The sequence below is a fragment of the Primulina eburnea genome, chromosome 5, assembly GCF_022965805.1.
Source record: "Primulina eburnea isolate SZY01 chromosome 5, ASM2296580v1, whole genome shotgun sequence".
In the NCBI taxonomy this organism is placed as follows: Eukaryota; Viridiplantae; Streptophyta; class Magnoliopsida; order Lamiales; family Gesneriaceae; genus Primulina; species Primulina eburnea.
The window spans coordinates 36,839,337-36,851,907 of record NC_133105.1 but is presented as its reverse complement, the minus strand read 5'-3'; the positions used below and the strand labels follow the sequence as shown (position 1 = coordinate 36,851,907).

The 12,571-nt window shown below is 38.0% G+C and overlaps 1 non-coding gene across 1 annotated transcript; it reads left to right on the top strand.

Annotated features, from left to right (window-relative positions):
- The first annotated feature begins 947 nt into the window (after window positions 1-947).
- Window positions 948-1,053, top strand: LOC140833197 (small nucleolar RNA R71). Its single transcript, XR_012118330.1, has one exon. It is a non-coding gene; the product is annotated as a small nucleolar RNA R71 (small nucleolar RNA).
- The last annotated feature ends 11,518 nt before the right edge of the window (window positions 1,054-12,571 follow it).

The window sequence follows — 12,571 nt, the reverse complement described above, 5'->3', positions numbered from 1 at the left end:
CGAGAAACTTACCGAATTGTGCATCTAGTTTTGCTTTTTTAAGTGCTGCAGGGAAAGGAGGAGGTATAACGATTTTTGGTTGTGCAGTGGGTGCTAGTGTGGAGTTAGAAGACTTACCTTTAGATGTCGCGGGTTGCTCATCCACTGTTTGAGTTTTCTCTTTTTCCCTTGACTCCAAAACTTTCCCACTTTTCAACTCAATAGCCTTCACTTGCTCTTTTGGATTCGTCTCTGTGTTACATGGCAAGGTGCCTTGCTCTCTACTTGCTATCATCTTGGCCAACTGTCCAATTTGATTCTCGAGTCCCTTTATTGATGCATCTTGGTTTTGGAGTCGAGTTTCAGTGGATGAAATAAACTTAGACATCATTTGTTCCAAGTTGGAATTTTCTTCTCTAGGAGGATCGGATCTATACATCGGTTGTTTGCCATATTGTTGTCCTCCTTGCGGTCTAGTTTGACTGTTTTGACCGCCCCATGAGAAGTTAGGATGTTGCCTCCACCCAGGATTGTATGTGTTCGAATAAGGGTCATTCCTTGGGCGGTTTTGGACTCCCACTTGATTCACCGGTGCCTCATTTTGCACATAGAAGGGATTTCCATCTTGACAGTCTTTCACATAGTGCTCTCCTCCACACTTTTCACAGAATATCTCTTGAAGACACATAGCCGTGCCACCCACATTCAAGCCGTCTATTTTCCTGTTTAGAGCGTCAAGTTGTGCAGTAATAACAGAAAAATCAGTTACCTGGTGAACTCCGGCACTTCTCCGCTGGTTGTTCCTGTCAGATTGAGGATGATAACTGCTAGCAGCCATCTCCTCCAGTAGCTCATAGCCTTCCTCAACAGTTTTTCTCAATAGATTTCCACAAGCAGCAGCATCTATCATAGTACGATTAGGAGTAAGTAAGCCATAATAGAAGGTTTGAACGACTAACCCAAGTGGCAACTCGTGATGGGGGCATCTTCGTAATAGATCTTTGAAACGCTCCCACGCCTCATATAGTGACTCTTGATCGAACTGAGCAAATGTTGTGATGTCTGCCCGCAGCTTCATGGTCTTCGATGGAGGAAAGTATTTGATGAGAAACGCCTTCGCCATGTCCTCCCATGTAGCGATCGAACCTACAGGTAAACAATTCAACCAAGCTTTAGCTTTATCACGAAAAGAGAAAGGAAATAAACGCAGTCTAACAGCATCATCAGAAACTCCATTAAATTTAAAAGTATCGCAAATCTCAAGGAAATCCGCGATGTGTGTGTTTGGATCGTCCACAGCAGTTCCTCCAAATTGGACGGTGTTCTGAATCATCTGGATAATGGCTGGTTTGATTTCGAAGTGATTTGCCCGCACGATAGGTCTCACAATGCTAGGGCGTGCACCCTCCAAAGAAGGTTGGGCATACTCCAGCATTGGTATGCGGCGTGGTATCTCGATATGTTTCTCCTCACGCTGTTCCTCCTCGCGTTCTGGCTCGTGTCTCTCCATAAGTTCTTTAAGCCTCTGCTGTTGTCTCCTTCTGCGGAAGGTTCTTTCAATTTCAGGATCGAATTCAAGCTCCACGTCAAGTGACTTTGGCATGCACTGGAAGGGATATCTGTAAGAAAATGTGAAGTGTTATCTCAAGAGAAATGAAATAATGCTAAAGGAAATAACTAAAAATAAAATTGTAGATTAACAGTCCCCGGCAACGGCGCCAAAAACTTGATCGAGCAAAACTTGCACAGTGAAATCCCCAATAAAATATTATTTTGTATGCTCAAAAATTGATCGCAAGTGCACGATATCAAGTTATAATATAGTGTACATTTGTACGAGTATCATTCCGCTGAAGACTGTGTTTAACAATTATATTTTCAGTTATTTAACATTTAGCAACGAAAATTGATTTGTGTGATTATTACTACTATGCTCAGTTAAATATGCAATTAAAATGACTCAACAAGTAATGAATGAGAATTTATATCTAAAATGATTGAATTAAACTCAATGAGAAATGGATTTGCTGGGAATCTCGGTTCACCTACCCCTCGTTAATCAATTCATTCGTTCGATCGTGATCTACGCTTCCGACAGGATTTCCTAATCTATTGAACACACTCTCTCGAGCTATGCCAAACTAATTCACTTAATGAAGTAATTAAATGTCTTTAATTATTTATCAAGAATGAATCGCATTTCGATTGATGAAATCCCCTAGTTTTCGACCCTAAGAACTATGACTATCGGCACGTATCCAATTTCATATATCTATGTAAATTGTAGATCCACGAATTCTACTACTCGATCCTATCACTCGTTATTCTCTCGAACTCACTCGTGATATAAAAACGTCGTTAAAGTTATCTATTCTTTAATGACACGATAAAACAGTAGTAAAATCAAGAATAACGCACAATCAAAATATAAATTAATTCGATTCAACGTTCGGGGTAGGATCCCCTTTAATCCCAACAAATATGAAAGTTTAGCTACTAGAATTCATAATTAAAATAAGCAAAACAATATTTAAATAAAGGAAAATAAACTAGAAATACGAGACGTGATGAAATCTGCGAAGAACGATGCCCGGAAACCGTCGAATCTTCAATCCAAGTGCAAAAGCTCTCCAAAAACTCCTTGTGCTCCTTCAGTAATGTCTGAATATCCCTCAAAAGCGTGCAATAGCCTTACCATATCAACCACACCTCCAAAATAAGGTAGAGAATCGCGCACAATAATTTCCAAAAATAGGCGGCGCTCGGGCGGTAGAAAAGTACCGCTCGAGCGCCAACTTTCTGTGATGTCCCTCGGCTGGTGCGGCATTCGCGCTCGGGCGGTAGAAAAGTACCGCCCGAGCGCCAACTTTCTGTCTGGCACTTCGTCTTCTCGCGCCCGGGCGGTATAAAAGTACCGCTAGGGCGCCAACTTTCTGTAAGGCTTGCTCAATTAGTCATCTTTCGCGCCCGGGCGGTAAAATTCTACCGCTCGGGCGCCGAGTATTCTGTCCGAATTCTTCAACTTTGCACACTTTGCTATATTTTCCGTTTTCCGACCATTTTTCCTGCAAATTCATCACCCAACAGTGAGATATGATAAAATGCAAATGATCACTCTAAAATGAACAAAATGTAAATGAAATGCATGCATGCACAATGCAAACACAAATAAAACTAATGCAATAAACACGTAAAAACACCACCTATCAGCAGGTAACTGTTTTATATCTGGTTATCCTGCATATGTGCTGATTGACACTGGTGCATCGCATACTTTTATTTCTGAGAGATTTGCATTGAGTCATGCGTTACCTATTGAGTCATTGTCTGCGGTAGTGTCTGTTTCTTCTCCGTTAGGAACATGTTTGATATCAGTGAAATCTGTGAAACCTTGTATACTGCAGTACGATGGGCATACGATTGAATTGGACTGTATTGTGCTTGGAATATCTGATTTTGATTGTATTATCGGTATCGATACGTTAACCAAGTACAGGGCTACAGTCGATCGTTTCCACAAGATTGTTCGATTCAGACCTGAAATGGCTGAGGAGTGGAAATTTTATGGTAAGGGTTCTCGTGCTAGAATTCCTTTGATATCTGCAATGAATATGACTCAATTATTGCAGAAGGGAGCGGATGGATTCCTGGTATATTCAGTTGATTTACTGAAATCGAGCCCATCGTTGGCGGATTTGCCAGTGGTGTGTGAATTTGCTGATGTCTTTCCAGACGAGATTCCTGGATTACCTCCGATTCGAGAAATAGACTTCAGCATCGAGTTGATGGCAGGAACCGTTCCGATTTCGAGGGCCCCATACCGGATGGCACCGATCGAGTTAAAAGAGTTGAAAGAACAGTTGGAGGATTTACTAGCCAAGGGATATATCAGACCGAGTGTATCTCCTTGGGGTGCTCCAGTACTGTTCGTGAGAAAGAAGGATGGGTCGATGAGACTTTGTATAGATTACCGACAACTGAACAAGGCAACGGTAAAGAATAAATATCCATTGCCTCGTATTGATGAGTTATTTGATCAGTTGCAGGGTTGTTCGGTGTATTCCAAGATCGATTTGAGATCTGGATATCATCAACTGAGAGTCAGGGATTCTGATATCTCAAAGACAGCATTCAAAACCAGGTATGGACACTATGAATTTATTGTCACGCCTTTTGGTTTGACGAATGCACCAGCAGTATTTATGGGATTGATGAACCGCGTCTTCCAGAAATATCTGGATGATTTTGTTATCATATTCATTGATGATATATTGATTTATTCAAAGAATATTTTTTAGCATGCTAATCATCTGAGGACTGTGTTGAGAATTTTGAGGGCAGAGAAACTGTATGCTAAAATGTCAAAATGCAAGTTCTGGTTGAAACAGGTGATATTTCTGGGGCATATTATATCCGGAGACGGTATATCAGTTGATCCCAGTAAGGTTGAGGCAGTGATTTCGTGGCCGAGACCGACATCTGTACCAGAGATACACAGCTTTATGGGTTTGGCAGGATATTATCGTTGATTCATTAAAGATTTTTCGAGTATTGCCAAACCGATTACACAGTTAACTCAGAAGAATGCTCCATTTGTGTGGACAGAAGACTGTGAATCCAGTTTTCTTGAGTTGAAAAAGAGACTGACCAGTGCGCCTGTGTTGACGATACCTTCAGACACTGGTGATTTTGTTGTCTATTGTGATGCATCTCACCGCGGATTAGGTTGTGTTTTGATGCAGCGAGGGCATGTGATTGCTTATGCCTCGAGACAGCTGAAACCCCATGAATCTCGATATCCAATTCATGATCTTGAATTGGCAGCCATAGTCTTTGCGTTGAAAATATGGCGACACTATCTGTACGGTGAGAAGTTCGAGATTTATTCTGATCACAAAAGCTTGAAATATCTGTTTTCGCAATCAGAGCTGAATATGAGACAGCGGAGATGGCTGGATTTACTGAAAGACTTCGATTACTATAGGTATGTTTTCAAATACCTATCCGGGAAAATCTAATGCAGCAGCCGATGCACTGAGTCGAAAGGTATGTTCTTTGTCCTTATCGACGACAGGTGTCTCAAATTTGATTGAGGACTGCTGTTTGTCTGGATTAGTATTTGAGACAGATCGGAGACCTATGGGATTATATACTATTCAAGCTGAACCAGAGCTGATTTTGAGAATTAAAGCAGCTTAGAGAGGTGATTAGAATATACAGAAGTCGATTGCTATGGTTAAATCGGGACATCGATCGGAATATCAGGTGCAAAATGTCATTTTGTATGTGAATAATCGCCTTGTTGAGCCGAATGTTTCGGATTTAAGACAGCGAATACTGTCAGAAGCGCACAACAGTCGTTTTAGCATTCATCCTGGTGGCATGAAAATGTACAATGATTTAAAGACACAGTATTGGTGGAAACAAATGAAATCTGATGTGACTGAATTTGTAGCCAAATGTCTCAATTGCCAACAGATGAAAGCTGAAAGAAAGAAGCCAGTAGGATTGTTACAGAGTTTGTCCATTTCTGAATGGAAATGAGATCACATTTCCATGGATTTTGTGACACAGTTACCACGTTCCTCCTGAGGTTGTGATGCGATTTGGGTCGTGATTGACAGATTGACCAAATCCGCTTGTTTTATTCCATACAAAATGATGTATAGATACGATCAGATGGCCGATATCTATTTCCGGGAAATGGTGAGATTGCACGGAGTGCCGAAGTCGATTGTTTCAGACCGAGATCCTCGGTTTACTTCGCACTTCTGGCAGAGTTTGCAGCAAGCTCTCGGTATGAAGTTACATCTGAGTACCGCATATCATCCACAGACTGACGGACAGTCAGAACGAACGATTCAGACATTGGAAGATATGTTGAGAGCTGTAGTGCTTGATTTCAGCACTAATTGGAAAGATGCATTACCACTTTGCGAGTTTTCGTACAACAATAGCTATCAAACGAGTATTGAGATGGCCCCATTTGAAGCGTTGTACGGAAGGAAATGCAGATCCCCTCTTTAGTGGGATGATATCTCTGAAGTTCCTGAGACTGGACCTGATATGATCAGAGATATGACTGAAAAAGTAAAACTCATTCAGAAGAAAATGAAGGCAGCCCAGGACAGGCAAGCCAAATATGCCAACCTCAGAAGACGAATGTTGGTATTTGAGGTGGGAGACCGAGTATTCCTGAAGATTTCTCCTTTCAGAGGTGTTGTCAGATTTGGCAAGAAAGGGAAATTGTCTCCACGATACGTTGGTCCCTATGAAATTCTCGAAAAGATAGGAGATCGTGCCTATCGACTTGCGTTGCCGCCTTCATTATCAGGAATACATGATGTTTTTCATGTATCGATGCTGCGGAAATATCTCCCTGATGATTCACATGTTATTCCACCAGACGAGACTGAGCTGGATGAGACATTGAGTTATGTCGAGAAACCGATCCAGATTATCGGTCTTAAAGAAAAACAACTCAGAACAAAAATGATTCCTATGGTGAAAGTTCAATGGACTCGTCATGGCACTGAAGAAGCTACTTGGGAGACTGAATCAGATATGAGACAGGAATTACCAGAATTATTCCACTGATGTGAGTTTACTATTTCAGTTTCGGTTATTTCTGATTTGATTGCCTGGGATATGATTGCTTGAGATTTCGAGGACGAAATCATGTCTCAGAGGGGGAGAATTGTAAGGCCCGAGATTATATCATTTTAATCCGAGATTATTTAATTTATGAATTTTGGAATGATGAATTAAATTTCACGGTTTTTCTAATTAATTAGGATTGAAATGGAATTAAAAAGAGTTATTGAGGGCTGAATTGCAAATAGTGAAGAATTCAGGGGCTAAATTGATAATATTGGAATTTGAGTGGGACACATGTCTTGACATGCACTTAAACGTGTAAACTCATCCATCTAATTCAGGTTTCCAGCAACGAGAATTGAGAGAACCATAGCCTAAACCCTCAAGCTTCTTCGTGTGTTAGAAATTTGATTTTTCAAGTACCGGCGATCTGATTTTTAACCCGAGCACAGTTCTGAGATCCTCTCACTAAGAGCTACACAAGGATGTAAGTTTCATTGAGTTCTATTATCAATTGAAATTATGATATTGGAGGAATTATTATTTGATCATTATGTGGTGTTCGGGATATGTTAGACATCGTAGAATCGAAGTCAGATCGATTATGGAATTGTTATGATTTTCTGATTATATTGATTGGGAATTGAATAGATTTGGATTATAGACTGATAACAAATTGTATCGAATATGGGTTATGATTTGTAATTAATAACTGGTGATATGGTATTGTCGGGAATACTGAGATTGTGCCGTTATAACGCTGATTTGAATTAATTCAGATTAATCAGATTCAGAGTTGAATTGAGAATGAAATATTGATATTATGATTCTTGATATATTGTTTCAGATTTACAGAGACAGTCTTGAGTTCAGAACTTCGATTGCTTTAGACCGAGACTACAAACGAAAGGTATAAGTCAATGTGGTATTGGGAGATCGACTTGAGTCGGTTTAGACTTGAGTTTCCTTAAATCACATACTTTACTTTATTGCATTGATATTGCATTGAGTGGATTGATGTACTTGTTCTCTTGATTTATAGATAGCAGGTATTAGAAAAGTAATCTTATGACAGAAGTGCCTAATGGTGGTGGGATCGCCACGGGCACATTGCACGATGTCATAAGATAGTGTATTGGCGATAGTGCCATAGGTTGTCACCGGATGATTGGCTATCGATGTGGATAGAATTGTAGCTCCTTCTATTACTGGTGATCGGTACCGTATCGATGTGGATAGAATTATAACTTCTTCTATTACTGATGATCGATGTCATATCGATGTGGATAGAATTGGAGTTTCTTCTATTACTGGTGATCGATATTATACCGATGTGGATAGAATCAGAGCTTCTTCTATTACTGGTGATCGATGCTATATCGACGTAGATAGAACTGTAGTCTTTTCTATTACTGTTGGTTGATATGGAATGCCAATGTCTGGAAACCGAGATATCTAGACTAGGATTGAGTCTAGTCTGAATTGTAGAGTTACGCGCATTGTCGACAGTTTATGATTGATTATGTTTCAGATTTTGATACATATTGTTGTTACCTGTTACATGCTTTATATTTGTTTATATGATTGCATGTTTCGTTGATTTATACTGGGATTATATTCTCACCGGAATTATCCGGCTGTTGTCTTGTCTGTATGTGTACATGACAACAGGTGGGACAGGTACAGGGTTGAGGAGATGAAGAAAGATCGTGATTAGAGTGGAGATTCCGGACTTTGAGTATGATGTATAATAGGGTTGGAACACTTGACATTAGTTGTTAAACCTTAGTTTAATTGAATGTATGCAGTACAGGACTTGTATTGTATTTTTTACTGATATGTATATTAGTTTGATTTCACTACGTTCTGTACTTTAAAAGAAAAAAATTTTAGACCCTGTTTTATAATTGATTAATTAGTCCCAATGATGATTAAGAACTTGATTAGCGTCCGGGTCCCCACAAAACTGAAATCAAATTAGAGTGATAATATTTTAAAAAATTATAAACATGCATATGAAAAAGTAGAAAATATAATAAATTGTAATTTATACACTTAAGTTAACATGGTACATATAACAGTAGTCCAAAGAAAATTTTATAAAAAATGAACAAAATTATCTATGAAATTTAACTAAAATTGTACGGTTATTCAAAACCTCAATGCCTTATCCAATATCATAAATTTAGTAGTGCATAAAAGCCGAAAAGGAAGAAAGAACAAAAAGGCAATTCTCAATCCATAATATTACAATCTTACACAAACATATTTGTACAGTAAAACTTAAGGGAACAATCAATGAAAATCGTTTTTATAAACTCAAGTATTTAAATAACAGTTCAAATGATTTCCTTTTATTTATTTATTACATCACAAAATCGTCTAGTATTTTAAGCAACAAAAGGGGAAGAAATTTTTTTTAACAAAACTATATGCATTTATGTTTCCATTATTATTCCCTATTAATACGAGAATGAATCATTAATTTAATATCACATTAGTTCAAATTAATTCTAAAGATTATATTAGCATCGCAACAACAAACTTGAACACATTAATATATTATACATATATTTCAAACAAATACAAGTTTTTACTGATATTCTTGGCAAATTTAATATTTAAAATCATAGATCATGTTTCAATAATAGATCTTGTAGATTAAAAATACCTTTGTGTCATTTCAGAGACATCAATATAAAACTAAAGTAATGCTACTTTAGGAACATTTATATATATATATAATAAAATTGTGTTGCTTCAAGAGGATCAACATAAAATACGAAATTGTACTATTAAAAGAGCATTAATATAAAATTAAAATTGTGTTCTTCAGAACACCAATGCAACATAGAATCTGTACTACTTCATGTTAGAATAAATGTCATGTAAGTCAACAGTCGGCTAGGGATTTTATTGACTCAGTTGTAATAAACAATCTTTATTTTAATATAATTCATTATTTCATGCTTTGTTATTTCTTTATCTTTATACCCATGTGAACAATATAGATAAAGACCATGATTATACTTTAATACAAACGAATCGTAATTCGATGTTGAACTCATTTGTAAACATTGTATGATTTAAATTAATTCCTAGTCGATTCAGTCGCCTAAAACATGGTTAAAGGTCGCTTGAGGTCGAGACTAGCATATGTGATGTTGTGTACCGCGTTTCTTAGTAAGGGCATAGAGATGTCCAAACGTGAAGATGGGTAGTCATATGATGATTATACCGAACAACCCTCCCTCGGACTTTGCAATTGGTTATCATTCATCGAGATGATAAGTTTGTAGTTATGATTGTAAACCATTAGTCATTACGACCCGGAACAACACTGAGGCTCTATATGCTATGTTTGTGCTTTGACTCGTGATCGAGCAAAACTTGCACAGTGAATAGTCTCAAAATTTGTTGTATAATTAAAAGCTCGATTTAAATATCGCAAGTGCACGATAGTCAAGTTATAATAAACGTAAGTGAATACGAGTATCGTTCCACAAGGACTACGTTACAATATCTTTATTTCCAAGTAAATTTCTTTAGCAACGATAGATTGAGTTGGTGATTAAACTAAAGTGAATTTAATAACTAAAATAATTAAAGTGCAAGAAAAAGCAATCAAGAAATCAATGATTAAACTGGATTAAAATCAAATGAGAAACGAATTTGTTGGGAATTATCAGTTCACCTACCGCTCGTGTTCAAATAATTATACTCGACTTTTACTCGTGCATTCGACGGAATTCCCTAGACTAATTAATATACTCTGTCGAGCTATATTAATACTAATCATAAACATGCAGTAATCAAGTATCCTCAATTATTTAACAGTTCACGATTGCATTACGTTCTATGGAATCCACTAGCTTTCATCCGGGTGAATTATCACTATCGACACGTATCCAATTCCGTATATCTACTAAAATTGTAAATCCGTGGTCTATACTATTCGATCCTATTGTCAATTATTCTATCGAAATCATCTACAACATGAAATAATCAAAGGAAGTTAGCTAGACTTCAATTGAAATAAGAAAGCACAAAAGCATAAACAAATCACTCATAGAAACGTCGAGCAATAATGTTGAACAACGAGTACGGGGTAGGATCCCCTCAAATCCCAACAAATCTAGAGTTTAGCCACTAAAATTCATAATAAAAACCAACAACAATCTGAGAAATAAAAACTGAATAATGAAAATACTAAAGATGACGACGGATGACGGCCACCACGCGTGGAAATCTCGAGGTCTTCGAAATCTCCTTTGCTTCTCGCCTTTTCTCCAAGAAAATCTGATGAAAGTGATGAAAAATCGCCCAAAACGCCGCCTCTCTCGTGTATTAGGTCAATGGTGTAGAATAGAGTCCAAAAAAAAGGAAACATATCTTTTCAAATCTCGCAGCTCGCTAGGGCGATTACTTTTGACCGCTGGGGCGAGTGGTTCTCGAATTAAAATCATCGGCTATGTCCATGGTCTCGCTGGGGCGGTCACTTTGGACCGCCCTAGCGAGAGGTTCACGCAGAAACTCCTCGGCTAGACCAACATTCTCGCTGGGGCGGTCACTTTTGACCGCCCTAGCGAGACACTCGCGCAACAACTGCTCGACCAAATTAAAATGCTCGCTGGGGCGGTCACTTTTGACCGCCCCAGCGAGATCTCTTCGCTGCTTTGCCAAATAAAATCCCACTTTTCGGTCCAATTCCTACAAAACAACCACAAAATACACGAGATCAGCCATATGCTAAATAATGATAGAAAAATGCTAAATTAAACTAAAACAAACTAATGTGATGCATGAATGCGACTCGAAAACAACACTAAAAACACGTAAAAACGAGTCCTATCAACCCCCTCATACTAACCTTTTGCTCGCCCTCGAGTAAAATAGGTTAAAGCACGAGATACTAAACAAACTCAACAACCACAACATTACTCAAACAAGAAATAACTAACACGAGTAAATGTCAATGGTGAGTTAACAATGTTTATGTTCATGCCTCAGTTTACTTTCCCACTACCAATCAAGTCAAATCGCAACCGAATACTCATTCTCATCTATACATAAATTTCGACACTAATTTGAACGTGTGTGTGTGTCATGATGGGTCTAGTCATTCGTACTTGAAATAGATCAATTATCAAATCATGCGAGTCACTCAATTAACACTTCAATAAGTCTCACTAGCATGCATCCCCGTGTCCATTCATCACTAGCCACAAATTGAACTTTATTCAGCTTTTAAGCATAGATAAGGGTGTCGAAAAGAAGGAAAATAAGCTCAAGTGGCTAAAAGTTTGGAGTACACCGATCATTTTCATTGTGCAATCGTCAAGACTTTTCGTCTGACTTTCCTCGTCTCCTTACATCTCCAACTTTTAGCCTAGGAATAGAATTTCATTCCTTTTATTTCGGCTCCCCCTCACCTTACATCTCCTTCTTTTTTTCTTTCTTTTTCTGTTTTTTTTTTAATTGCACAATTTTCACACATGTACTCCCTAGGCTAAGAATATAATACTTTGGATCACAGCTGGTTAGGAGTATGACATTGTAATTCAGTGCAATGGAAAAGAGGTAAATGTAAAGTTCAAGGCAAATCAAATTTTTTCATTCAAGGTCCCAACTAGCGACTTATTTTCACGGGTTTACATGTCAAATCAACTCATAAATGGTGCCTTTCAAGTTAGCCACACAAAACTTTCAAATTTCACCATTATTCCTACAACGTTCTAGTCCCCACACATGTGTGCTCAAAAGGTTCAAATTTTGTACCAAAATTCATGCTTTAACAATCAAGAGTATCATTCACGACGTGACCCAATCAACACTTTTGTAAACTATCAATTCAAATCATCATTGGCTCATAAACGATGTCTTCTCACCATAAACGACACCCAACAAAAGAAATGCAACGAAACTAAACCAATTAACTAAACAATCAAAACAATAACCAATTGACTAAACAACCAAAACAATCTACCCACCCCCT